At 44.9% G+C, this 26,697-nt stretch overlaps 1 protein-coding gene and 1 non-coding gene across 2 annotated transcripts in view; both read right to left on the bottom strand.

Moving 5' to 3' along the window:
- The window catches only part of RETREG1 (reticulophagy regulator 1), a 159,895-nt gene that overhangs the window by 67,415 nt on the left and 65,783 nt on the right, over positions 1-26,697 (bottom strand). The gene's annotated exons all lie outside the window — the stretch shown is intronic.
- On the bottom strand, positions 6,433-6,546 carry LOC137520064 (U5 spliceosomal RNA). Its single transcript, XR_011021410.1, has one exon. It is a non-coding gene; the product is annotated as a U5 spliceosomal RNA (small nuclear RNA).

Here is a 26,697-nt window from a genome sequence, read left to right as displayed (position 1 = left end):
TGTCTGGCTTTCAGACAAAATGGAGTGGACTCCACTGTATGATCCTCCATTTATACTCAAACGGATTTCCTTGGGTGAGTCAAGCATACCAGATTATGAAGGGCTAACTTCCCAGCCTTCAGTTCTAAGGGATTTATGAGAAGTTTTGTCTCATGAAAAGATAACCGGCCCATGGTCACAGTGTAACCAGAGTATCCAGTCTGAAAGAAAGGTTGAGGGTGAAAAAGAGGAATTGTCCGCTTGACAGACCAACTCCTGTTTTGGATAGGCTGAAATGTCTATTTGGTCTGTTCAAGAAAGTTCCTTCCTCAGACAGTTCCTCCTCATAAACAGTTGCTGGGGTCTGCATAATAGAAGGGCCTCCTCAGATCCTGGAGATAAGGCAACTATCTTTCCACTTATGCTTTCTAGTAAAAGAAGGGGAAGAGAGTGTGAAGACCGAGCATTATAAGGAAGTAGTTTCACTGACTCCCATTTTCTTTCAGATACTTGCAGAGTATATATTCTGTGTTAATTACAAAACCTAGAGGTTGAAGGGATATTGTAGGTTCCAACATTAATGTCTGCATGTTTATTTTAAACCCCAACTACTGTATATAGGGCCCAAAATCATTCACTGTTTCTGTTGTAAAAAGATAAGCTGGATTGAATGCTAGGCCATCAAGATAAATTAGGCAACATATTGCTTTCTGTCTGAAAAGCTGAATTTTTTTTAGAACTCTGAAAAAAGTTTATGGGGCATTGGATAGACCAAGTGTAACAAACTTATCTGGTATGGTCTCTGGAGGCTGTTCTGATAGTGTGGAGCAGCTGGAGGACGCTTGCTCTTCCTCTTTGGTCAAACGCATCCCCGGCTCCCCTGTAGACGTGAATCAGCATGATGGCAACCCGGCTCGCCTGTAGATGTGGGGCGTTGTGTTATTTCTGACATGACGCGCGCAACTCAGAGCTGCCTTTATAGGCTGAGGATGCGTGTCTGATGAGGTGTCAGCTGTGATGTCATCAGCTGACACCTTTTTTGCAGGAGGTGCTGTCAATTCTGGGGCTGGGCTTTTGCTCTTCTTCCTGGGTACTTGGCCAGAGTATTCACTTGCTCGTTGGCCTTGATACTAATCAGTTCGCTGGTTCTTGGCCCTAGCTAGTGAGAAATTGAGAGCTACATTTCATATATAGCGAATCAGCGCAATATAAATGTACTCTAGTCAGTCAGTCTTATTTTGTAGTATTATATATTTGTAATATTATCATATCGTAATATTGTATATTATCTGTGTACCGACCTTTTGCCTGCCTCTTGAGCTCGCTCTTGCCTAGCCCTTCTGTACCACTTCCATCTGATATACAGTGGGTTGCAAAAGTATTCGGCCCCCTTAAAGTTTTCCACATTTTTTCACATTACTGCCACAAACATCAATTTAATTTTATTGGAATTCCACGTGAAAGACCAATACAAAGTGGTATACATGTGAGAAGTGGATCGAAAATCATACATCATTCCAAACATTTTTTACAAATAAATAACTGCAAAGGGGGGGATGTGCATAATTATTCGGCCCCCTGAGTCAATACTTTGTTGAACCACCTTTTGCTGCAATTACAGCTGCCAGTATTTTAGGGTATGTCTCTACCAGCTTTGCACATCTAGAGACTGAAATCCTTGCCCATTCTTCCTTGCAAAACAGCTCCAGCTCAGTCAGATTAGATAGACAGCGTTTGTGAACAGCAGTTTTCAGATCTTGCTACAGATTCTCGATTGGATTTAGATCTGGACTTTGACTGGGCCATTCTAACACATACATATGCTTTGTTTTAAACCATTCCATTGTTGCCCTGGCTTTATGTTTAGGGTCATTGTCCTGCTGGAAGGTGAACCTCCGCCCCAGTCTCAAGTCTTTTGCAGTCTCCAAGAGGTTTTCTTCCAAGTTTGCCCTGTATTTGGCTCCATCCATCTTCCCATCAACTCTGACCAGCTTCCCTGTCCCTGCTGAAGAGATGCACCCCCAGAGCATAATGCTGCCACCACCATATTTGACAGTGGGGATGGTGTGTTCAGAGTGATGTGCAGTATTAGTTTTCAGCCATACATAGCGTTTTGCATTTTGGCCAAAAAGTTCCATTTTGGTCTCATCTGACCAGAGCACCTTCTTCCACATGGTTGCTGTGTCCCCCCACATGGCTTGTGGCAAACTGCAAACGGGACTTCTTATGCATTCTGTTAACAATGCCTTTCTTCTTTCCACTCTTCCATAAAGGCCAACTTTGTACGGTGCATGACTAATAGTTGTCCTATGGACAGTCTCCCACCTGAGCTGTAGATCTCTGCAGCTCGTCCAGAGTCACCATGAGCCTCTTGACTGCATTTCTGATCAGCGCACTCCTTGTTCGGCCTGTGAGTTTAGGTGGATGGCCTTGTCTTGGTAGGTTTACAGTTGTGCCATACTCCTTCCATTTCTGAATGATCGCTTGAACAGTGCTCAGTGGGATGTTCAAGGCTTTGGAAATCTTTTTGTAGCCTAAGCCTGCTTTAAATTTCTCAATAACTTGATCCCTGACCTGTCTTGTGTGTTCTTTGGACTTCACATTGTTGTTACTCCCAATATTGTCTTAGACAACCTCTGAGGCCCTCACAGAGCAGCTGTATTTGTACTGACATTAGATTACACACAGGTGCACTCTATTTAGTCATTAGCACTCATCAGGCAATGTCTATAGGCAACTGACTGCACTCAGATCAAAGGGGGCCGAATAATTATGCACACACCACTTTGCAGTTATTTATTTGTATAAAATGTTTGGAATCATTTATGAGTTTTGTTCCACTTCTTATGTGTACACCACTTTGTGTTGGTCTTTCATGTGGAATTTAAATAAAATTGATTCATGTTTGTGGCAGTAATATGACAAAATGTGGAAAACTTCAAGAGGGACAAATACTTTTGCAACCCACTGTATGTGTATGACTCGGCCTGTCCCTGACTTTGCTACTGTTTGATCCTTCCAATACGACTGACACCTGACTTATGTGTATGACCCTGCCCGTTAATTGACTACAATTTGGCCTAACTCTATTGTACTTCACTCATCTGCTCTTGTGAACGACTTTGGCCTGACCCTGACTACGCCTTTCTCACTAGAACTGAGATTTACACTAGTTATGCTAGATCTCTTCACGTATCAGCGTGATACCAAACATCATAACTGTCCAATACTAAATCTCCATTCCCTCCCTGAATTGTGGTAACTGTTTGTGATGTGGTGTCTTTTAAGTCCATCTTTATCACAAAGTAATATTTTTGAATAAAATAAATTAGGTATCAGAGATTTTTCTAGTCTGAACTTCTGCAGTTTGTTTAATGAAGTTAATGATCTCCCACATTGAGATCTAGTCTTAATGGAACATCCTACTTTGACACTAGGAAAGAATGACACATCCAACCTCACGTAAATGAAAGAGATAGTTCTCTTTTTTTCCACAGAATGACTGGATCTAACATTATGCTTGCAGGCGCTAATGGTTTTCTAAATTGGAAAGGACTCTTGATGAGTGGGAGAGATTGGCTCATTTTTATTTGGCTATGTACCCAAATAAAATTATTGTCGCCAGTTGAAATTAGGATTAGATCCCTAGGGTGCTGGTAGTGAAATTCCTTTTGATGAGAGAGGATATATATTTTTAAAGTTAGGAAAACACCTCCATTATCTACCATTGATCTCCTGAAATTATGGCCCAAATAAAAATCTAGGAATTAAAAATTGGGTAGTTATAGGACTTAGGATCTAAATCTCACACACCCATCTAAATAAGACAGTGGGGTCTTCTAATGTTCGAAATACACAATATACTGTATACTAGAGTAAAAAACACCCAACTCGAAAAGACTGGAAAAGGGAATCGACTTGAGTATAAGTCGGGGTAGGAAATGCATCAGCTACTAGTGAGTTTCAGTAGTTAAAATAAATGCCAGAAGGATAAGTGCAGGTTGTCCCAACTTGTGCCAGCCAACTGCTGTTTATGACCCCCCCCCCCCCTCCCGGTGTCCTGTCCAGCATATAGAGAGTGGATCATACCTTCTTTCTCACTGGTATGCACTGTGTTGGAATCCATCTTTAGCCAGTATAAATCAAAGTAATAAAGCTCTGCAAGCAGCATTAATATTGGAGAGGTTGCACTCATATTAGGGAAGAGGGGGGCAGGGTGTTGTACTTTGGTAGTGACTTGTGTATAAGCCGAGACCCCCACTTTTAAAACTCGGCTTATAAACAAGTATATACAGTAGTTTAAAGTCAGTCCAGTAATTAAATACGCACTTCTAGAAGCCTTAAAGTGGATCCAAGATGAACTCATTGCATAATTGGGTTCCTTTCCTATTGTTTATAGGGCATTCCTCAAGCCAAATACTTTTGTTTTTGTTTTAATACTGTAATTCCCTATAAACTAAACAAGCCACGCCCACAGGTTTTCAGAGAGCCAAGGCACTTTCAGACAATAGCAAGCGCTCATGGGAGCTCAGTCTGGGCAAGAGGAGGAGGAGGTGTTACTATCCAGAGATTTCAGAGGCAGAGGGGAGGAGGGATTAGGTTTTTTTTTGCTCAAGATACAGATAAGCCTGCCTCTGTGTAATTCCATTAAAGCTGTTTGTAGCTAGATTTGTTGTGTACACTTTAGATAAGATATATAGACAAGTTACTAGTTATAGTTAGTTTTTCATCTCGGATCCGCTTTAAATTATGCCATCTTGAATGAAACCAAGGACTGGTTTGGTCTTTCACTAAATCACCCTCCTGTTCCATATTACATACCATAAATAACAGGAGGCATGCTGCACCAACAATTTTAAATGTAATATTTTTTAATTGTTTGATCATCCAAATCTTGTGAATAAGTTGATACATTGATACACTAGTCACAGTAAGCAAGGGTGTGTCTATATTGGGAGCCACAAAAGATTGCATATCAGGAATTGTCAGGAATCACAGAGCACTGGAAAAATAATGTAAATGGTTTTTTCCTCTAAACCTACATGGAACATCAGTAAAGCAATTTACTTGCCCCTTTCAGAAGAGGCAGAGGTTCTTGTAACATTGAACAAATCTCAGTCAACCAGACTTTGGACTAAGTTTCCATGAATTTATATCCATGAACCTATGTTGATTTTTGTAAGGCATCCACATCTCTCTTTTATCTATATATTCATATTTTAGCTGCAGCAGATTCAGAAATATGAGGAAAAGTCCTACCCTTTTCATTTGTTTAATTTTATTACTGTACATGTTCTTATCAGATTCACTAGAAGTCTACCAGGAAATCGTTTGAGAAAAAATGAATCTCCTGCCTTTTAATTACAAACTTCTCATGTGAGGAGGAGAATAAGTAATCCTTTGTTTTTGTGCCAAAAAGATAACAGTTTGGTGACTGCTATGCTTACACCAGGGGCAATGCAGTGACTAATGGCCCATGCTCACGGGCTACTTTTCTTGCCTGTCGCTAGCACACAGGAGCGTGTGCGCGACAGTTCGGCGACAGCTCGTCGCCAAGTCCCTCCGCATACACACGTGAAGTGGGACTAGGGATGCGACAGAAGCTGTCGCCGTCGTTCATCCTCCCTGCCGGAAACTCAATACTCCGGCTATTAGGTTGCTGTCGCTAGTCCGCATACACACGCGGACTAGCTACAGTTGCGGCGAGGTTGTGGCGGCAACTGTCGCCATGCGATTGACAGCAGCGACGATTCGGGGTGCGTGCCTCATACTCACAGGCGACCTGTCGCCGCAAAACGCTCGCGCCACGCGGTTGCAGCGACAATTGTAGCCCGTGAGTATGGGCCATTACAGTCACACTGTGCTTATTGGATCTTATAGGGTACAGCGGAATGGATAGTCTCAAGGCGGATACAGGTTTCCTACGCTGCATACGGCAGTGCCTGGGCTCAGGTTCATAAAGCTTTGTCAATCTACTCTTTCTGTTGTCATGCTTTTGTATTTGTTGTCTCAATTTTGTAATCAACAGCTATGATTCATTGCAAGAGGAATGCAAGAAAACCTTACAAGACTAGCAGTCACTTACTCTGGTAATTACACCTCTGGTTTGCTTATCTGTATGTCAGATACTTGGCACAATCTCTCAGGTCTGGAACTACACCTGTCTGCCACCTGTCTGAACTTATGATACAAATTATTTACAGTTACACTTGTCTGCCAGCTGTCTAAACGGCTGCCTGGTTTACAACTACACCTGTGTGCCACCTGCCTCAAGCTAATGCCTGATTTACTAATACATCTGTGACACCTGTCCTGACCTCTGGCCTGGGTGCAGCTAATAATCCTTACGTTAATATGTTTGATAATAATGTAACTCAAACAAAACCAAAAAGCACTCTCAGTGGCTGGTAATCTAGGAAATTCACAACAATGCTTAAACTAAACTTCAATTATTAATGGCATGTGTCAGTTGGATAAAAATTGGAATAAAACTCAGTTTTCTATCTCTTCATGGAAATCGTTAGTAAAAGTCAAAAGATTTGTAAGTTCTGAAAAGAAAACAAGGATTTATCAACCTACAAACGCAAGAGAATGAGTAGGAGTCCCTGTTTTACACTTGTGTCTACCATTGTCCCTGCAGATGTTGCTATGAGTGTTGTAGTTAGGCTGTAGCTCACATATCATCAGCAATCAGCAGTCAAACAAACTAAATATCAGTTTGACTAATACAAATGCACTGGGTGTTGCCAATTTCGAAGCCCGCTGAGTTTGATGCACTGATATTTTACATGTGCACCTTGTACTCAGTAACTGGTACCCTCAACAGTTCTTGATCAATCGCTAGGGCGAAAGTTTAGGGAACGATTATTGTACAAATGCTGCTTGCCAAGCAGCATGTGTTGGGCAATGGAGAGGGGAGAAGAGAAGATGGATGATGCATGAAGGAGTGGCGCCGGTGCGTAAAGAGAACAATGCTTTTTCACTGGTTGTCATTAAAGGACAACTGTAGAGAAAAAAGTGCCCTAAATGAGTGCCTACCTAGGTAGAGGGAAGCCTTTACTTAATCCATAGGCTTCCCCTGTCCCCCTCCGCCTTGCTGTTCCAGCGCTGGGACCGGCTCCTCCAACCCCCCCTTTCCCCCCCCCTCCCCCTCCAGAAAGCCCATTGGGCTTTTTGACAGAGCTCAGCCCTCGCACCTGTGCACTAGCACAGAGCTGAACAGGCTTAGCTATTTCCAACAAGCCTAGGCAGCGGATCCGTGGTAGGCACAAGCATGAGTCGTTATTGTGCCTGCACAGTGCGGCCGCTTGTTTTTGTATGGGAGTGCGGCTGCAAACTTTGAGGGCTCCTGGCACTACCAAGGTATCTGAATTTCTCTTTTTTTATTTCACAGGTTTGCATTAAGCAGTCTGCTACGGTGGATCACTTTGGTTCATTAGACAATTATTTGGTAAACATCAAAGGTCAGCGCAGGTTTAGAAAGTCATATGTAGGAAATGGTAAATTCTTCACCACAATATATCAAATGCTCAGAGGTAGATATCCGCCAAACATCAAAACTAGAAAAGGCTTACCAGCTCCCAACAACCCACATTATAAGGTTGTAAAATGGCTCAGGTCACAGATAACGTCCAGGGAACATCAGACGTCGTGAAGATCCAGTGGACATCCGTATGGAGGTAAAGTTTCAGGAATTTATATAGGAAAACAAAAACGGCAATATCTAAGCGTAACCCGTTTAGTTAAATAAAATTTCTTTAAAAGGCAGTAGATATAAAAACGATAACTCACATACGGGTCCCATAAACAGGGAACCCCGGAAGATTAGCGCGCATGTAATGGTCAATCGTAGATCAATAGACAATGGTGCCGCCTGTTACCTTCCCGACCGGTTTCGCAGTCTTGCGTCATCAGGGGAGAAAAGGCGAACAGGTGGCAGGCACCAAATTTATAGCTTTTAGTCTGGGAAAAGAGGGTGAGGTTAAAAAACTTCCTCAGAAGGGCATCACTAATCAAAGTAGGAAAGAGTCACCCAAATGTGTAAATAAAGTGAAAAACAGAACAATATGTAAATAGCATATTAATAGCAAAGAATGGTGTAAAAAAATATAATGATATCAGTAGTAAAAACAAGATTACAAACAAAAAACACCTAGACTTTTGAAGATCAATAGGCAGCTTGATTACTCTAGTCTGCACAGGGAGCAGAGCAAGGGGAAAAAAAAAAAAAAAAAAAGGAGGGAATATTGGAACATACACTTCCTCTCTAAACATAATAAGGAAGTGTCTATTGGGACATACAGACACCCCTGCATATCAGCAGAAGAGGCATATAGAACACACAAAAAAAGTTTCATTTTCACACAGTGGTAAAATAGTGCAATGGTCAAGGGCTCAGACTACGACACAGGGGACCTGGGTTCAACTCCTGGCTCCTCCAGCCCAAAAAACCACACCCATCAAGCAAGGGACTCTCGAAGACAAGGGGAGAGTCACATGGGGCACAAAAAGAGCCCCCAATATTAAGGGGAAAAAAAATAAATAAAGTAAAAGCGCAAAAAGCGCTATGTGCTAACTAATATTAATTTATATAAAAAATATCGACATTCTAAAACTCATACACCAAAGTGTGTATGAGGTATAGATGTGACTAGAGCTACACACGTCACAAAGGGTGAAAAGTGCAAATACAATAAAATGCGACTTGCACATCGCAAAGGAAAAACAAGTGTTTTTTATCTGGATAGCTCTAGGGAGCAAGCTAGTGACAACAGGGCAAGTAAAGAGTACATGTGATTATGAGAATGGTGTAAAGTAACCCACATATTAAATAGCCAGGGTGACTCGGGAGATTAAAATTGTGTATATAATAAATTTAGCATAAAAATCTTTACGTAGCGATGATTCGACCAGTACATGAGCACCATTACAGATAATAACACTAGATACATAAATAAAGAATAAAAAATAATAAAAAGTTGCTAAGAATCATTAATAAAACAATTAACGTCTAATTCAATATTCAACCCTGCAGGGCATGATGTGCGAAGTTTAAAAATCCATTCCGTTTCAAGTCTGGAGACCTCCCTCTCTAGGTTTTGACCTCTCCAATTAATCCGAATACCGTCAATGACGCAGTATTTCAAAAGTGCAGGATTTCTATCGTGTTGTGCTGCAAAGTGTTTGGAGACGGAATGTCCCCCAGAACCTTTACCAATCAGATATATATGTTCCCCTAGTCTTTCTTTAAAAGGTCTGGTAGTTCTACCAACATATTTTAACCCGCAAGGGCATTCCAGTAAATAAACTACAAAGGTGCTATCGCAAGTAAAAAGACGCTTGATCTGAAATGTAGGGGAATAGGGGTCCCCACCTGAAAAGGAGGACATTTTTCTTGGCATATTTTTGCATGCTTTGCATCCCTTACATTTCCCACACCTGTAAAAACCTTTTAAAGGGAAGGTTCAGGGTGGCTCTTAAAAAAATAAAAATGCCCATCCACTTACCTGGGGCTTCCTCCAGCCGTGGGCAGCCAGGACGTGCCCTCGGCGCCGCTCCGCAGGCTCCCGGTCCCCTCCGGTGGCCGACCCGACCTGGCCAGACCGGCTGCCAGGTCAGGCTCTTCTGCGTTTCAAAATGCGCCTCACGGGGGCGCGCTGACGTCATCGGACGTCCTCCGGGCTGTACTGCGCAGGCACGTCCTGGCTGCCCACGGCTGGAGGAAGCCCCAGGTAAGTGGATGGGCATTTTTATTTTTTTAAGAGCCACCCTGAACCTTCCCTTTAATGGCACTATACCAGAGTCTGTCCTAGAAGGTGGGTCAATATAGCTATGTACAAGTCGGTCCCGCAGGTTTGGAGCTCTCCGAAAGATGACCCCAGGATTGTCCGCAAGCATAGGACCAATCACTGGGTCACCTCTCAGGAGATGCCAATGCCTGGAGAGAAGCTTTTTAATTTCTTTATGCTGTATATTGTACTGAGTGAGGGCTGGTGCACACCGAGCGGCTTTTTGGGCGTTTTCAGATCCGCTTGCGGCTGCGGATCTGCTTGGTCAATGTATGTCAATGGGGTGGTGCACACCAGAGCGGGAGGCGTTTTGCAGAAATGAAAAATGCCTGGGTGAGGCATTTTTTGGATTGCGGATGCGTTTCTGCCTCAATGTTAAGTTTAGGAAAAACGCAAACCGCTCTGAAAAACGGCACTTCAGAGCGGTTTGCCAGGCGGTTTTGTTACAGAAGCTGTTCAGTAACAGCTTTACTGTAACAATATATGAAATCTACTATACTGAAAACCGCAGCAGCAATCCGCAAAACGCTAGCAAAACGCCTCATAAAAATAAAAAAAAGCGTTTAAAAATCTGCTAGCATTTTGCGGATCTGCTAGCGGGTTTTGGTGTGCACCAGCCCTGAGAAAGTGAAACCCTCCACTCCTGGTAGGATCTGATGGTCGAACTTTACGCAAGAAAGACCGGTCAGTTTGACCAATCTGGTCTCTGACGGTCTCTCCATTCTCATAATCACATGTACTCTTTACTTGCCCTGTTGTCACTAGCTTGCTCCCTAGAGCTATCCAGATAGAAACACTTGTTTTTCCTTTGCGATGTGCAAGTCGCATTTTATTGTATTTGCACTTTTCACCCTTTGTGACGTGTGTAGCTCTAGTCACATCTATACCTCATACACACTTTGGTGTATGAGTTTTAGAATGTCGATATTTTTTATATAAATTAATATTAGTTAGCACATAGCGCTTTTACTTTTTTTTTTTTCCCCTTAATATTGGGGGCTCTTTTTGTGCCCCATGTGACTCTCCCCTTGTCTTCGAGAGTCCCTTGCTTGATGGGTGTGGTCTTTTGGGCTGGAGGAGCCAGGAGTCAAACCCAGGTCTCCTGTGTCGTAGTCTGAGCCCTTGACCATTGCACTATTTTACCACTGTGTGGAAATGAAACTTTTTTTGTGTGTTCTATATGCCTCTTCTGCTGATATGCAGGGGTGCCTGTATGTCCCAATAGACACTTCCTTATTGTGTGTATAGAGGAAGTGTATGTTCCAATATTCCCTCCTCCCCCCCCCCCCCCCCCTTGCTCTGCTCCCTGTGCAGACTAGAGTAATCAAGCTGCCTATTGATCTTCAAAAGTCTAGGTGTTTTTTGTTTGTAATCTTGTTTTTACTACTGATATCATATTTTTTTACACCATTCTTTGCTATTAATATGCTATTTACATATTGTTCTGTTTTTCACTTTATTTACACATTTGGGTGACTCTTTCCTACTTTGATTAGTGATGCCCTTCTGAGGAAGTTTTTTCACCCCACCCTCTTTTCCCAGACTAAAAGCTATAAATTTGGTGCCTGCCGCCTGTTCGCCTTTTCTCCCCTGATGACGCAAGACTGCGAAACCGGTCGGGAAGGTAACAGGCCGCACCATTGTCTATTGATCTACGATTGACCATTACATGCGCGCTAATCTTCCGGGGTTCCCTGTTTATGGGCCCCGTATGTGAGTTATCGTTTTTATATCTACTGCCTTTTAAAGAAATTTTATTTAACTAAACGGGTTACGCTTAGATATTGCCGTTTTTGTTTTCCTATATAAATTCCTGAAACTTTACCTCCATACGGATGTCCACTGGATCTTCACGACGTCTGATGTTCCCTGGACGTTATCTGTGACCTGAGCCATTTTACAACCTTATAATGTGGGTTGTTGGGAGCTGGTAAGCCTTTTCTAGTTTTGATGTTTGGCGGATACCTACTTCTGAGCATTTGATATATTGTGGTGAAGAATTTACCATTTCCTACATATAATGACTTTCTAAACCTGCGCTGACCTTTGATGTATGCCTGACTTCTGAACTTTTGGACATTGTTCTTCTCAGCGGCGGTTCCATTGTCCCTTGGCGCCGATATATTTGCTACTATAAATTATTTGGTAAAACTTTATTGGATTGCTATAACTTTACACACTGACAGATGCAGACAGCAATGGCACACATGATGGCATAAGATGAAAGCAACACATCGCATTTGAAACTGAAAAATTAGCTGACAGAGAAAAATAAACACAATAATTGACAAAGTGTGTAGGCATAGCACCAGACACTGCTATCAGCTGCCCTTTGAAATGAAAAACTAGATGAATGCTAGCGAGTTACTATCACATTATCAAGCTTGCATGCCTTGATTTCATGGAATGTTCTAACACAGGAAAGGCTGCAATCCTCAGACACTGCTAGGTGATAAGGTTACATACACTGTACATGTTCAGGGATTTACCTGGGACACTCATCCTCCACAACTATTTCCGTTACAATCAGGAATATACTCTCTGTTCTGATCTAAAGTGTTTATCTCCTAACGGCTATTATATTTCTATATTAGAATGGCATATCTGAGCATAGTTGAGAGCTGATATAGGTTATACAGTATTATCAGGCGCCGTTTCTGTATAAATGTGATATCCAGCTTGTGGAATGCATGTGGGCTAAACCAGTGTCACAAGCTTGCCATCAAACAAGACTTATAGAGCTTTAGGAGCTGGAAGTAGGCAGAAGGGGCTTTAATGAGCCGTACTAGAAGCTTGTCACAGGAACAGAGCGCACATCTCCTGAATAAACACACCAGCTGTTTTGCTCATTCCTGTTAACAGTGTATCATGTGAGCTAACTGCAAACTTCACAAGCCACATGATAAACAGGTTCAGGCTTAGCCATCTCGTCCACACAGCCTGATTACTGCACAACCAGAGCATGAAGAAGAGTAATATTCTATTCAGTATTCATTTCAGGGCAGGTAGGATTTTCTTTTACCTACTGCTATTTCTATCCAAAAAGGTGCGGTGGAAGGAACAATGTGACAGAGCCTGATTGGACACAGCAAAATGCATCAGAGAGTAGAGTCTTGGGCCATGCTGTGCTCCATGCTCTCCCAGCCCTTTACTAAGCAGCATGATAAGGGATCCATCATTCTGACTGCAGTACACAGAGCCTGCTGATAGGAGGACACATTCCTCTGTGCATATCTACACCTGTGGTGTATGAAACTCACCTCTGGGGCAATAAGAAAGGAGGAGGAGTGACACACGTCACCTTGTATGACTGGAAGGAACCTGGGATGTCTAAGTGGGCATACAGTGTCAATGTTCCCCTAAGTTGGTGATTTCAGTGGTGCTCTTAAGGTGCCCACTAACGGTACAATTTTCAGCTAAAAATTGCCCAAGCGATAACACAGATGCAACCAGAGCACTGCAATCATACAATCAGAAACATACAGTGCACCAAAGATCCCAGCTTAAGCACTCCAAATAATTAACTAAACTAATATATACAACGGCATGGATCACACAACATATATATGTGTTACAGCCAGAACCCAAAGTCTGGCCACTTCACACATACACCGAAAGACACGGGCCGGGTTTATACATACACTGGATGAAATGGGGCCGGGTTTACACGTACACTGCATGAAATGAGGCCGGGCTTAAACATACACCGGATGATATAGGGCTGGGTTTACACATACACCACATGAAATGAGGCCCAGGCTTACACATACACCGGATGAAATGGGGCCGGGCTTACACATACACTGGATGAAATAGAGCCGGGTTTACACATACACAGTATGAAATAGGGCCGGGTTTACACATACACTGGATGACACGGGCTGGGCTGTACCACGCTGGACTTGCACATATACCGCATGGAATGAGGCCGTGCTTACACATACACCGGATGACACGGGGCTGGGTTAACACATTTTTTATTTATTTTATTGAAGTATTTATATAGTATAGTCTAGTATTACACATACACCAGATGACACGGGGCCGGGTTTACACATACACCGGATGACACGGGGCCGGGTTTATACATACACCGGATGACACGGGGCTGGGTTTACACATACACCAGATGACACAGGGCTGGGTTTACACATACACCGGATGACACGGGGCCGGGTTTACACATACACCGGATGACACGGGGCTGGGTTTACACATACACCAGATGACACAGGGCTGGGTTTACACATACACCGGATGACACGGGGCCGGGCTTACACATACACCAGATGACACGGGGCCGGGTTTACACATACACCGGATGACACGGACCTGGGTTTACACACACTGGATGACATGGGCCGGGCTTACACATAGACTGGATGACATGGGCCGGGCTTACACATACACTAGATGAAATGGGGCGGGCTTACACATGCACCGGATGACACGGGGCTGGGTTTACACATACACCGGATGACACGAGGCTGGGTTTACACACACACCGGATGACATGGGCCAGGCTTACACATACACCGGATGACACGAGGCTGGGTTTACACACACACCGGATGACATGGGCCGGGCTTACACATACACCGGATGACATGGGCCGGGCTTACACATACACCGGATGACATGGAGCTGGGTTTACACATACACCAGATGACATAGGACAGCCTTACACATAAACCGGATGACACGGAGCTGGGTTTACACATACACCGGATGAAATAGGCCAGTCTTACACATACACCGGATGAAATGGGGCTGGGTTTACACATACACCAGATGACACGAGGCTGGGTTTACACACACACATCGGATGACATGAGCCGGGCTTACACATACACCGGATGACACGGGCCGGGTTTACATATACACCAGATGACATGGGCCGGGCTTACACATACACCAGATGACACAAAGCTGAGTTTACACATACACCAGATGGCACGAGGCTGGGTTTACACACACACCAGATGACACGGAGCTGGGTTTACACATACACCGGATGAAATAGGCCAGGCTTACACATACACCGGATGAAATGGGGCTGGGTTTACACACACACCAGATGACACGGAGCTGGGTTTACACACACATCGGATGACATGGGCCGGGCTTACACATACACCGGATGACACGGGGCCGGGTTTACACATACACCAGATGACATGGGCCGGGCTTACACATACACCAGATGACACAAGGCTGGGTTTACACATAGACCGGATGACACGGGCCGGGTTTACACATACACCGGATGAAATGGGCCGGGCTTACATATAGACCGGATGACATGAGCCGGGCTTACACATACACCGGATGAAATGGGGCAAGATTTACACAAACACCGCATGAAAATGTGTACAGTGCCTTAGAAGTCCTGTCCTGTCCTGTACCTTCCATCTGTTTTGTATCAGTCGGGACAAAAATTGGTCGCATTCTCGATGACGCATGCTGCAAGATGTTGCTCAAACGGGTGCATGGCAGTATGGCGTGCAATTTCCCGACAATTTACGAGCGCGACGAAACCCAAGACACTGTCCCCCCAATGTAAATGTTCCCCCGTGCCCTGTGTAAATGTATACATTACCTCTCCGCGGCGTCTGCTTGTCCCCCGCTGCCTTCCGGGATTCTGTCATCAGGGAGGCATGGCACAGCGTCTGTGGGGCGAGGTGGCGTATGGGGCGCACAACACTGATTCCAGATCAATTTCAGAATTAAAACGATCGGGAATCAACCTGTGGTGTATGGGCAGCTGAACTCTCTCTAATCAGATTTGATAAGAGAGAGATTTGTCTCTTGGTGGCATCTGCCCATACATCGCAAGATGTATGAGCACCTTAACTACGCTTGCGCAAAATGCTCCCAGCCACAGGAAACGCAGCCAGGACCGCAAATACACAGTAGCCCACCAAGTAGCTGGATGGGACCGGAAAGACACTAAAAGAGCTAACAGACTACAGGGGGCTAAAAGAAGCGCCAGGTAAATAAAAATCCTCTTGTCCTGTTCATATAAGGTTTACAAGTCCCCCCTCTCCTCTCTGCCATTCTGAACAAATGTTAATATCAGTCTGCAGTTACTGCAGGAGCTTTCAGATATATTTGGTATTGCCTATAACAGTGGTTCCCAACCTTTTCCGGCCTGGGGAACACTTTCTGACCAAATTTTTTCTCCGGGGAACGGTGGGGGGGGCGGATGTTTGCGCGACCTAGTGGACAGTGCCGTGCGCAGCAGGCTATGGGGGGGGGGGGGGGGGCGGGTGTTTGCGCGACCTAGTGGACAGTGCCGTGCGCAGCAGGCTATGGGGGGGGGGGGGGAGCTGGGGTGCGGCTGCATAGCTAGCATAGTTGCCCCAGTGTAGGAGGAAGTTTAGTTGCCTCAGTATAGCTAGTATAATGCCCCCAGTATAGCCACTATAGTGCCCCCAGTATAGCCAGTATAGTGCCCCCAGTATAGCCAGTATAGTGCCCCAGTATAGCCAGTATAGTGCCCCAGTACAGCAAGAATAGTGCCCCAGTATAGCCAGAATAGTGCCCCAGTATAGCTAGTATAGTGCCCCAGTATAGCCAGTATAGTGCCCCCAGTATAGCCAGTATAGTGCCCCAGTATAGTGCCCCAGTATAGCCAGTATAGTGCCCCAGTATAGCCAGAATAGTTCCCCAGTATAGCCTGAATAGTGCCCAAGTATAGCTAGTATAGTGCCCCAGTATAGCCAGTATAGTGCCCCCAGTATAGCCAGTATAGTGCCCCAGTATAGCCAGAATAGTGCCCCAGTATAGCCAGAATAGTGCCCCAGTATAGCTAGTATAGTGCCCCAGTATAGCCAGTATAGTGCCCCCAGTATAGCCAGTATAGTGCCCCAGTATAGCCAGTATAGTGCCCCAGTATAGCCAGAATAGTGCCCCAGTATAGCCAGAATAGTGCCCCAGTATAGCCAGTATAGTGCCGTCAGTATAGCCAGTATAGTGCCCCCAGTATAGTGCCCCAGTATAGCCAGAATAGTGCCCCAGTATAGCCAGAATAGTGCCCCAGTATAGCCAGAATAGTGCCCCAGTATAGCTAGTATAGTGCCCCAGTATAGCCAGTATAGTGTCCCCAGTATAGCTAGTATAGTGCCCCAGTATAGTGCCCCAGTATAGCCAGTATAGTGCCCCAGTATAGCCAGAATAGTGCCCCAGTATAGCCAGAATAGTGCCCCAGTATAGCTAGAATAGTGCCCCAGTATAGCCAGTACAGTGCCCCCAGTATAGCCAGTATAGTGCCCCCAGTATAGTGCCCCAGTATAGCCAGAATAGTGCCCCAGTATAGCCAGAATAGTGCCCCAGTATAGCCAGTATAGTGCCCCAGTAAAGGTAGTATAGTGCCCCAGTATAGCCAGTATGGGTAGGTGGTGCCCCCCGCCCGTCCCCGCCGCTGTTATTACCTTAACAGCTGCCGCTCTCCCCTCTCCAGTGCATGTGTTTATTCAAGGCAAGCAGCGTATCTCCCGGCTGCTCTGTGATGCGACAGGAAGCAGGGCAGCGGCTTCCTGTAGCGGCGATATGTATCGCCGTTACTATGGTAACCGAGCCCTGATTCCTGCGCATCACAGAGCAGCCGGGAGATACGCTGCTTGCCTTAAATAAACACATGCACTGGAGAGGGGAGAGCGGCCGCTGCTAAGGTAATAGCAGCGGTGGCCGCGGGGACGTGCGGGAGGGGGGGAAGAGGACGGCACACCAGGCAACATGCCGCGGCACACTAGTGTGCCGCGGCACACTGGTTGAAAAACGCTGGCCTATAATGTTTGCCTTATATTATGGCAAAGAGATCCATCCAATTAAGTAACTTTCTTGTGAGTGTAACTCGAGTGACTTCTCACTTGATGTCATCTTCTAGTCTGGTACAGAAGCAGAGTGCAAATACAGTTTCTGGGAATAGAGGGACACACTGTCACCTGCCTCCAACATGCTTGCAACACTCTGCATACACACACAACTCACAAGCCTTGCAGTGTATTTACAAATAATAATGGGCAGATCCAGCAATGTTTGCTTACCTTTGTTTTAATATAATTATGTATTGATACATTATTGGAATCTTTAAGAAATTTACATGACCCATAGTTATGATACTAACACACACACACACACACTCTCTCTCTCTCTCTCTCTCCCTCTCTCTCTCTCTCTCTCTCTATATATATATATATACATACATACATATATATATATATATATATACATACACATACGTATATAGCAGTTGTAGTGAAAGTCTGGGAAAATAATTAATGAAATGCGTGTGTGTGTGTGTGTGTGTGTGTGTGTGTGTGTGTGTGTGTGTGTGTGTGTGTGTGTGTGTGTGTGTGTGTGTGTGTGTGTGTGTGTGTGTGTGTGTGTGTGTGTGTGTGTGCGATTGCTCCTATCTGCACTGACATTTTATGCCATTTTAATCCGCTGTGAAATTTTGTGTAAATTAAACTGGCTTATTTTCAATTAGTTTAGGTTTATTTTATAGAATATGCTACAGAGTTTTGTATACTAAGCTTGGCCACACACATTTCACCTACAGATAACACTAACCTCCACTCTACCTACACCAAACACTAACCACTACTACATCCCGGTACTCAGCTAAACATTAGCCAACTGTGTATTACTAATCCCCCGCCACTAACCGCAGTCCCGGTACTGCAACACAACGAACAGCGCCCGGCTGCAATATAGCTAATGCCTATTACCATGGGTGCTACTATAGCTACATACTGCATTGCAGCCTATGGCAGTGCCCAAATCATCAGGCACATCTGGCACCTGATTTGTCAACTGGACAGGCTCAAATGTCATAGCTTGACCTTATACTGAATGCAGGTTTTGCATCTGTATCTTTATTGTACCGCACTGCATAATATGTTGGTGCTTTAAAGAGATTCTGTACTCTAAAATTCTTACAATAAAAAGCATACCATTCTATTCATTATGCTCTCCTGGGCCCCCCTGTGCTGTATCTGCCACTCCCTGCTGCAATCCTGGCTTGTAATTACCAGTTTTAGGCAGTGTTTACAAACAAAAGACATGGCTGCTAACCAGCTTGTGATAGGCTGAGAGGAGCTCAGTCTGTGACTCACACAGAGCCTGCAGGGGGCGTGGAGAGTGTGTGTATAACTTCTATCCTATCACAAGCAGAGCAGCACATTCCTGCCTGAGTGCCTAAACCCGACAAAGCTGACAAAGGAAAGAAGATTAGATTATATAACAGAGATAATACAGCCACTGTGCAACTAGGAAAGGCTGCAGTAAGACAGACCACATTAGAACAGGTATAGGAACTTATAGGATAGAAGAAATAAGGCTGAAAATTTTGTTATTTTGTTACAGAGTCTCTTTAAAGATAAAATAGTAATAAACATCATTAACAGCAGTTTTTTGCTGTCTGTAAAAAAATAGCCTATGACTTTCAGCGTACAAATAGTTAATATAATTAACATAGGATCATATTAGTCTCAATACATTCAATTTTGGAGCAGGAGAGCTGCCACGTGTACGGGCTTGTGGAGATTGAGCTCAGAACGGTAGTGTAGATAATATCTTAGTACACTATCGTTCCGCGCTCAATCTCCACAAGTACGCACACACCGCAGCTCTCCAGCGCACTGTGTAGAGTCAGTATATCGGGGGTCATAAACGGTGAGTAAAGGGGGCGTTCCTAAGAATGGGCAGAGAGCAGGAGAAACCAGCACTTCCTACCCGCCAATAATCTCAGTTCTGCTCAACCGAATATTACGGCTAAGCAGAGCGGGGCCACAGTTTGGGCTAGAGGGTGGGGAAGGTGATGTGACATATGCCACAGCACCACAGATAAAACAAAGTTCAAAGTATGTTCAGTAAAAGCCTGTTTAGGGGTACTTAAAAAAACATAACAACATTCATAGAAAATATACAACTGCAATAAAATTGCATGTTTTTGTATGACACATGGTTAACTAAAACCTCTGCCACATTGCACAACAATACAAGAATAGAGCCTGCAGCACACGACATGATGGGAGGTTTCATAAGAACACTGTGTTACATCAACCCCGCTTGCACTAACTGCACCCACACATAAGCAATGTGTGAGGGAAAAACAAACATGTTATTGTACATATCTGCGCACAGTTTTACTACCAAGGCACTATCTCCTCACAAGCCAATAGAATTCAGGCCTAGGTAACACACCCATCTGGCATGTGTCACAAGAGCCAAGACATTTGCACACAGCCAGCCCGGATATGGATGACAAACACAGTTTATGTTGAAGTATTGACACAGTATAAAGTGTGTATGTATATATATCCAAAGCTAAATCATTATAAGCTCCCCTGACTCTGATCATAACAGAACGCTAAAGATCTGTATAGGGTAATAACTGTTTTTTATAGCATTTATACCATGTTTCTATGCATGCATTTATTTCATGCAAAGTTATTTGGGACTAACATAGTATACATGCAAATTCACTGTGTAGTCTCAGACTATCTATTCCCAAAACCTCCTCAGACAGCTGGACCTCCTGCAATGCTGCCGTTACCCCCATGAATGTAGCATTCCATTTTATCTGCAGCAGTGTAATATTCTCCCCAACTGCTTCAGCCAGGACAAATATACAGTATGTAACAATCCAAGAAACTCCATTTACACATGGGGCCGGCACTACCATAAGGGCAATCCAGGCAATTACCCCTGGGCCCCCCAGGTCTCCCCTTGACTAGTTCTTGAATCTGAGAGAGCCCAAGCGCTTTGAGTCCTATGGGAGAAAAGCGCTATAGAAATGTTATCGTATTGTATTGTATCGTATTTCTTGGCACTTCTGCAACTTGCAGCATAGCATCTCACCTGTCCCAGCCGGTGCGCTATTCCATTAGTCCATACTCCCTGTCTTCATCCCCTGCTGGCCACACCTTCTCAGTGATCTGGTGCATTTCATTATGTAATAACATGTGTTGGGTCACTGAGAAATGACGTCCCTGTGAGGATGAAGACAGGAGTGCACGGGCCAATGGAGCAGCATGCTGGCAGGGACAGGTGAGTTGCTACGCTGCCAAAAACATTGTAGGAGCCCCTGGAAGCACAAGTCGATAGGAGACCTTTGCAGCTAGATTGGGGGCCCTGAGGGAAGAATTTGCTTGGGGGGGGGGGGGGGGGGTTCCCCAAGTTACTTTTACCCAGAATCTGCCCTGCCTAGAACCGGCCCTGCTTTGGCTTACTAGACACCTGATTCCCAACATTTACTTTTGTTTTGAGGTTAATTCTGTCTGTTATCATCAATGGCAAGTTGAAAATATGGTTGTCATAAATGAAGTTTTATGCCTGGTAGTCCAAGAAAGCCTGAAACTCTGCCTGACTTCAACAGACTCAACTCTCTGTGCCAAATGGTTACAACTAACAAACCAGCTCACAACCATCCCTCTTTTAGAAGTAAATTCCACTGCAGGGTTTCCTGTTCCAATGCCCTTCTTTTCCACCAGATGTACAGGTCTGTATAAAGAAATGTATTTGCCTACTAAAAAAGTAGCTATATTTAGCTAAATGTTATGTCCACTGACTAAATGATTGCCTTGCTGATCCCCAAGTGTTAATGACGATCAGTGACAAAATACAGCATGATAATAAAAACACAAATATTAGTATTATTCTTTTGTATATATTGCTGTGGTTCTATACATACCAAAAAGCAAACATGGGTACAAAAAATACAGACATTGGTATGTAATTGTGACAATGACTCAGGGATATATCTAGGGCATGGTAGTTATGGCAGGTGCCCTGGGCACCATACCTATTACACTACTTTGTGCTCAGCTGTCAACCCTGTAAACAGATGGCAGGGGGCCAAGGGATTCCAGTACAGTACTGGTATTTCCTACCCTTTGCAGCATACCCTGCCCCTCCCAATTGTGGCCACTTCTGTATGTCTTGTCCACCTCCAGTCCTACCAAGTAACCAATCAATGATTATACAAGTGGGCATTCTCAGTGATTTTATGGGGATTGAAGGAGGGCAGAAAACAGAAGCAACAGCGATCACACAAATCCACAAGATGCAGTCCTGCAACAATAGAACATGTAAGTAATGCTTTGGCTGCCTGAATGGGGTCTGTTTTGGGTTAATGGTTTTATCTGTTTCTAGGGATTTCCATGAACATCTATCAGTCACTGTGGTCTGTTGTCTATTACTGGAGTTCACTCTGTTACTGAAGTCTGTCATGGGGCCACACTGTTACAGTGTCAGATCTGTTACTGGAGTCTCATCTGTTACTAGCTTCTATCATGAGGACCTATGTGTTACTGGTGGCTTTCGTCTGTTTCTGAAGTCTCTTTTCTTTAGTCCCACTAAGGATATAATGCCTAGTTATGTTATTTGAGGGACAATTCCGTAATAGGCCTGTCCCCTATTAGCAATAGAGTGGTATGGGATTGCCGTTATATCCAGCGTTTAAGTTTCCACAACAGTCCTGTCCAATTCCACAATAGACCTGTCCCCTATTAGCAGTACAGTTCAGTGGGCTTGCCATTATGTTCAGCCGGCAGGGGCGTAGCAATAGCCATTGCAGCCATAGCAGCTGCTATGGGGCCCTGAAGCAGAGGGGGCCCAGTGGGTACTTTACGTATTCACCATTAACTTGTGTTCTCCTCCCTCTGACTTTATCTCAGTGCCATGAACTATGTGCAGTGTTAATTGCATGAGAATGTAATTTGCCCTATTAATTTGCATAGGGTAGGGGCAAGTGGCATTGCTTTAGGAGTGCCTACCTCTGAGAGCCCCATGAAAGTTTTGCTATGGGGCCCCATGATCTCTAGCTACGCCAATGTTTCCATAGGTGTCTCGTCCAATGTCACAATAGGCCTCCCCCCATTAGCAACAGACTTATGTGGGCTTGCCGTTATGTTCAGTGCACAAGTTCACATAAGAATCCTGTCCAATGGCACAGCTTTTGATAATGAATTGCATAGTATGTGTAGCAGTAATGGTATACAGAACTTTCCTGGAGTGTAACATTCTTATTTTTAATTTCAGAGTGAAATCTTTAGTTTAAACAATAGCAATCTCAGTGTGACATAAATTCTGTTTCATTCAGCTCAAACAGAGGAATAATGACCCTCTAAACCAGGGGTCTCAAACTCGCGGCCCGTGGGCCATTTGCGGCCCTCGGTACAATATTTTGTGGCCCGCGCCGGCAAAAGAGACCCAGAAGCGAACTATTTTACCTTATAGTTCACTTCAGTGCTCCCAAGTAATCCGCAGCATCCCCGCCGCTAAACGATGGCTGCAGAGCCCCCAAATCCCCCGGGCAAACATCCACCACTGTGCTGAGGGGCAGAGCTTCCAGTTGTAGCTCTGCCCCTCCTGATGTCATTCGCCGCACGGATCGCCGCCTCTCCCCACCCCTCTCTGTGAAGGATGAGTGAGAGGGGCGGGCAGAGGCGGCGATCCGCGGCGATTGACGTCAGGAGGTGCAGAGCTGAAGCTGAAAGCTCTGCCCCTTCCAGGAAATGCCGGCGAATTGCCTCCCCGGCGATTTGGGGGCTCTGCAGCCCTTGTTTTGCGGCGGGGACTTGGCGGATTACTTGTAATTGGGGCACTGAAGCGATCTATCAGGTAGGACACTTCATGTTCAGAAGAAATAATTAAAACTGTTAATAATGACATTTGAGAACTTTTTTTTGTGAAATCCCTTATGGGGCCCAGCCTCATCCTGACTTTGCCTCCTGCGGCCCCCAGGTAAATTGAGTTTGAGACCCCTGCTCTAAACATTTCAGCACTATCCTTTTATCAGGAGCGTTTCTTCAGCCAGATACAAGTGTTTGCCTTCAATTACCTTTTAGGAGAGCTGCCTCTTCTACTTAACTGGGGTTGGACCTGTTTGAATGCACAGATAATGCACAGAAGAAAGTTGTATGTGTTATAATTTAAGTAGGCCTCAGTTATTTGGACTGAGTTAGGCAAAAAGGCTTGATGAGCAGACCTGCCCTTTAAAGGGGAACTGAAGAGAGAGGTATATGGAGGCTGTCATGTTTATTTCCTTTTAGACAATACCAGTTGCCTGGCAGCCCTGCTGATCCTCTGCCTCTAATACTATTAGCCATAGCCCCTGAACAAGCATGCAGCAGATGAGGTGTTTCAGTGGTTCAGACTTATAAGTCTGATCTGACAAGACTAGATGCATTCTTGTTTCTGGTTTTAATCAGATACTACTGCAGAGAAATAGACCAGCAGGGCTGCCAGGCAACTGGTATTGATTAAAAGGAAATAAACATGACAGCCTCCATATACCTCTCTCTTCAGTTCCCCTTTAAGGGGATTTTCCCTTAGAGAGAAAATCTGCAGTTCTGTCAGCAGAACTAGAACATACCAAGAAGCTGTTCTCTGAACCAGGCCGCAGGTCTCCCTGACCTGGGCATGTACCACCACTAGAACAATAAACATCAGCCATGTTTTGTAAACATCCACATTCCTGCATGTAGGTCAAATGCCTCATTGATTATTACTCGAGTGGGTGGGTATTATGACACCACGAGGTGGCCCAACCAATAGTCTGGTCTAGGGGAGGGCAAATATGATGTCACATTTAACTCTTTCCTAGTCGGAATTAAAACCGAGGGGGGCGATCAGAGCTCACTCTGCTCCTTACTTTCGCACTAGCTCGCAAGGCTGACTGGGACCTCTAAGTATGTTCTTCCTTTCTGTAATCTGATATAATGTATGCTGTACATAGGTAGTTTAGTGGAACGTAGGTTAGCAAGAAGTGCCTGATTGACTTCAGCAGGAAGTCTAATCAAGAGCTTGTAACGCAACATGAAGATTGGCATGGCTAGGATATGATGAATGTATCTATCTGTATTTCTGTTTCCTGAATAAACTACGTAAACATTGAAGAAGCCTGAGGAAGTTTATCTCCTACTTGCTGTGTTGAGAGTCAAGTGATCTCACAGTCTGTGAGATGGTGGTGTCCAAGCAAGGTGATTTAGAACAGTTTATAACAATGGTGCCGATTTAAACCCTGATTGAACACTGTCTAGCAGTACAAGCAGACAGGGGCCGGGGGCCGTAGAAGTTTTCCAGATATTCCACAGCAAAACAAGCGAATAGACGCGGACTGTAAAGCTTATCAAGCTGAGACTGATAAGTGGTGTGGGGAGTGTGCGTTGCGTGAGCCAAGCAAGCACACGGGCTGCAATTCGAGGATCAGCGGCGAAACTCTTGGACGTTACACTGTAACTGAAGGTGCACACAGTTACAAGCCTAAACCTGGATCGCAACGGGACACTCCGGGGCCAGCTGGCAACTTGCTGCGGGAGAAGTCGATCCCCTGAGCCGGTCCAAGGTGGTGGGGGCCAGAGAGTTGACGCTCAGATTACGCTCAGGAGTTCCGGAGTCCACAGAAGTTTCGCGGGAGAACAGTTGCGAAAGCTGATGAATTGCGAAGAGTCTGCAGATCAGGCACGTATGATTTACGTTGTTATATTGCATTATCTTTATTGTACAAGGAGAGGATAGTGTGTTCTGTGCTTTGTGTTAATTGCAGTGTGGGGGCTGCGGGCTTCTCATCTCTCCCGTGCGTGGTGGGAGGGGTGAGGATAGGAGCAACTCCGTTGTAAATACACAGTGCTGTTTTCAGAGTTTATGTGCTTTGATTTTTCTCTTAGGATTCAATGTTCCTGTGTTGCATACTTACGTAGTGGTAACGGTTTAGAATGTGGTTACATCCACAGTTGTCGCAGGCATGGTTTCTTTCGCGGGTCAGATGTTGATTGGGTTTTTCTTTCTCTCTCTTTTTCCTCTTGTTCCCTTTTTTGTCTGTCTTTTGCTTTCATTTTACAGAGAAGATCTGGGAAATGGGCCAGAGGTGTGTGTGTGTGGGGGGGGGATCCCCCGCAGCAGGAGATAAGCCAGTGGTGTTTCAGTCTGTTAGTACTGGTGGGGAGGGAGAGGGGATAGAGAGGAGCATAGTGGAAAAGTGTAGTGAGAGGAGCAAGCTTATCTCGTTCCAGTCAGAGCTGCTTTAAATGTCTGCATCTGTTTTAGGTTGTGTGGCAAGCTCCGGCTGATAAATGTCTCAGAAGAAGTTCTAGCTGGGATGGTAACAGATAAAGTGGTTTGGAGTTCTATAGCTCGCTCGGGCGGTTCTGAGTTATGGCTGTGATAGAGTGAGAAAGATTCCTACGTCTCTGGGGATCCTGATGTCTGATTGCAGTTCGGATTACAGCTGAGACGTGACGGAATGCTGAGGCTGATTTTTGTGCACTGAGTATCGATGCTGTGTGTAATTATGCATAAAATGTTTGTTCTGTTTGAATTTGTTTTTTCTCCTAAATGTGTATAGGATTACGTGGTTGCTACGGGAGATGGATAGCAGCCGTCTTAGCTGGCAGTCCAGGACTCAAAATGGCGGCATAGGGGAGGGCCCGCCCCCAAGAGTCATGGCTCTCACACGTCATGGCAGGGGGGGAGGAGGGGCTGGGGGATCCACGTCACGTCAGGCTGTGCTCGCGGCTCCGGGCAGAGCAGCTGAAAGGAAGGGGGGTAGAAATACAGAGCTATTCTACTGAGTATCTCGGATCCCGAATATATCTCCATAGCCTGAATTCCAGGGATAGGTATGCCAGGATACGTGCACCAAGCTATTACTGTAAGATTAGCATGAGCACGGATAGGAAGTGTTTCCCAGCTAGGTGCAGGGACACACGTAGCAGTGCAGATCAGGAAAGTGTCTGTACTGAGTTGCTTACGGGATTATTCCTGTAAGTGGGGCACCTTAATGGGTGGTGCAGCATGTGTTCCCAATAGAAGAAAGGGGGGACAGTGCATCAGGGGGGTGCCGGAGGTGGAAAAAAGGGAGTGGACCAATCCGGGTTTCCGTCGCCGCTGCTGCAGAGTGGTAAAGTTTTTTTCCGGTTTC

Source organism: Hyperolius riggenbachi, chromosome 5 (genome assembly GCF_040937935.1).
Source record: "Hyperolius riggenbachi isolate aHypRig1 chromosome 5, aHypRig1.pri, whole genome shotgun sequence".
In the NCBI taxonomy this organism is placed as follows: domain Eukaryota; kingdom Metazoa; phylum Chordata; class Amphibia; order Anura; family Hyperoliidae; genus Hyperolius; species Hyperolius riggenbachi.
Note: the sequence above shows the minus strand (reverse complement) of the source record. Positions and strands in the feature narration are given on the sequence as shown.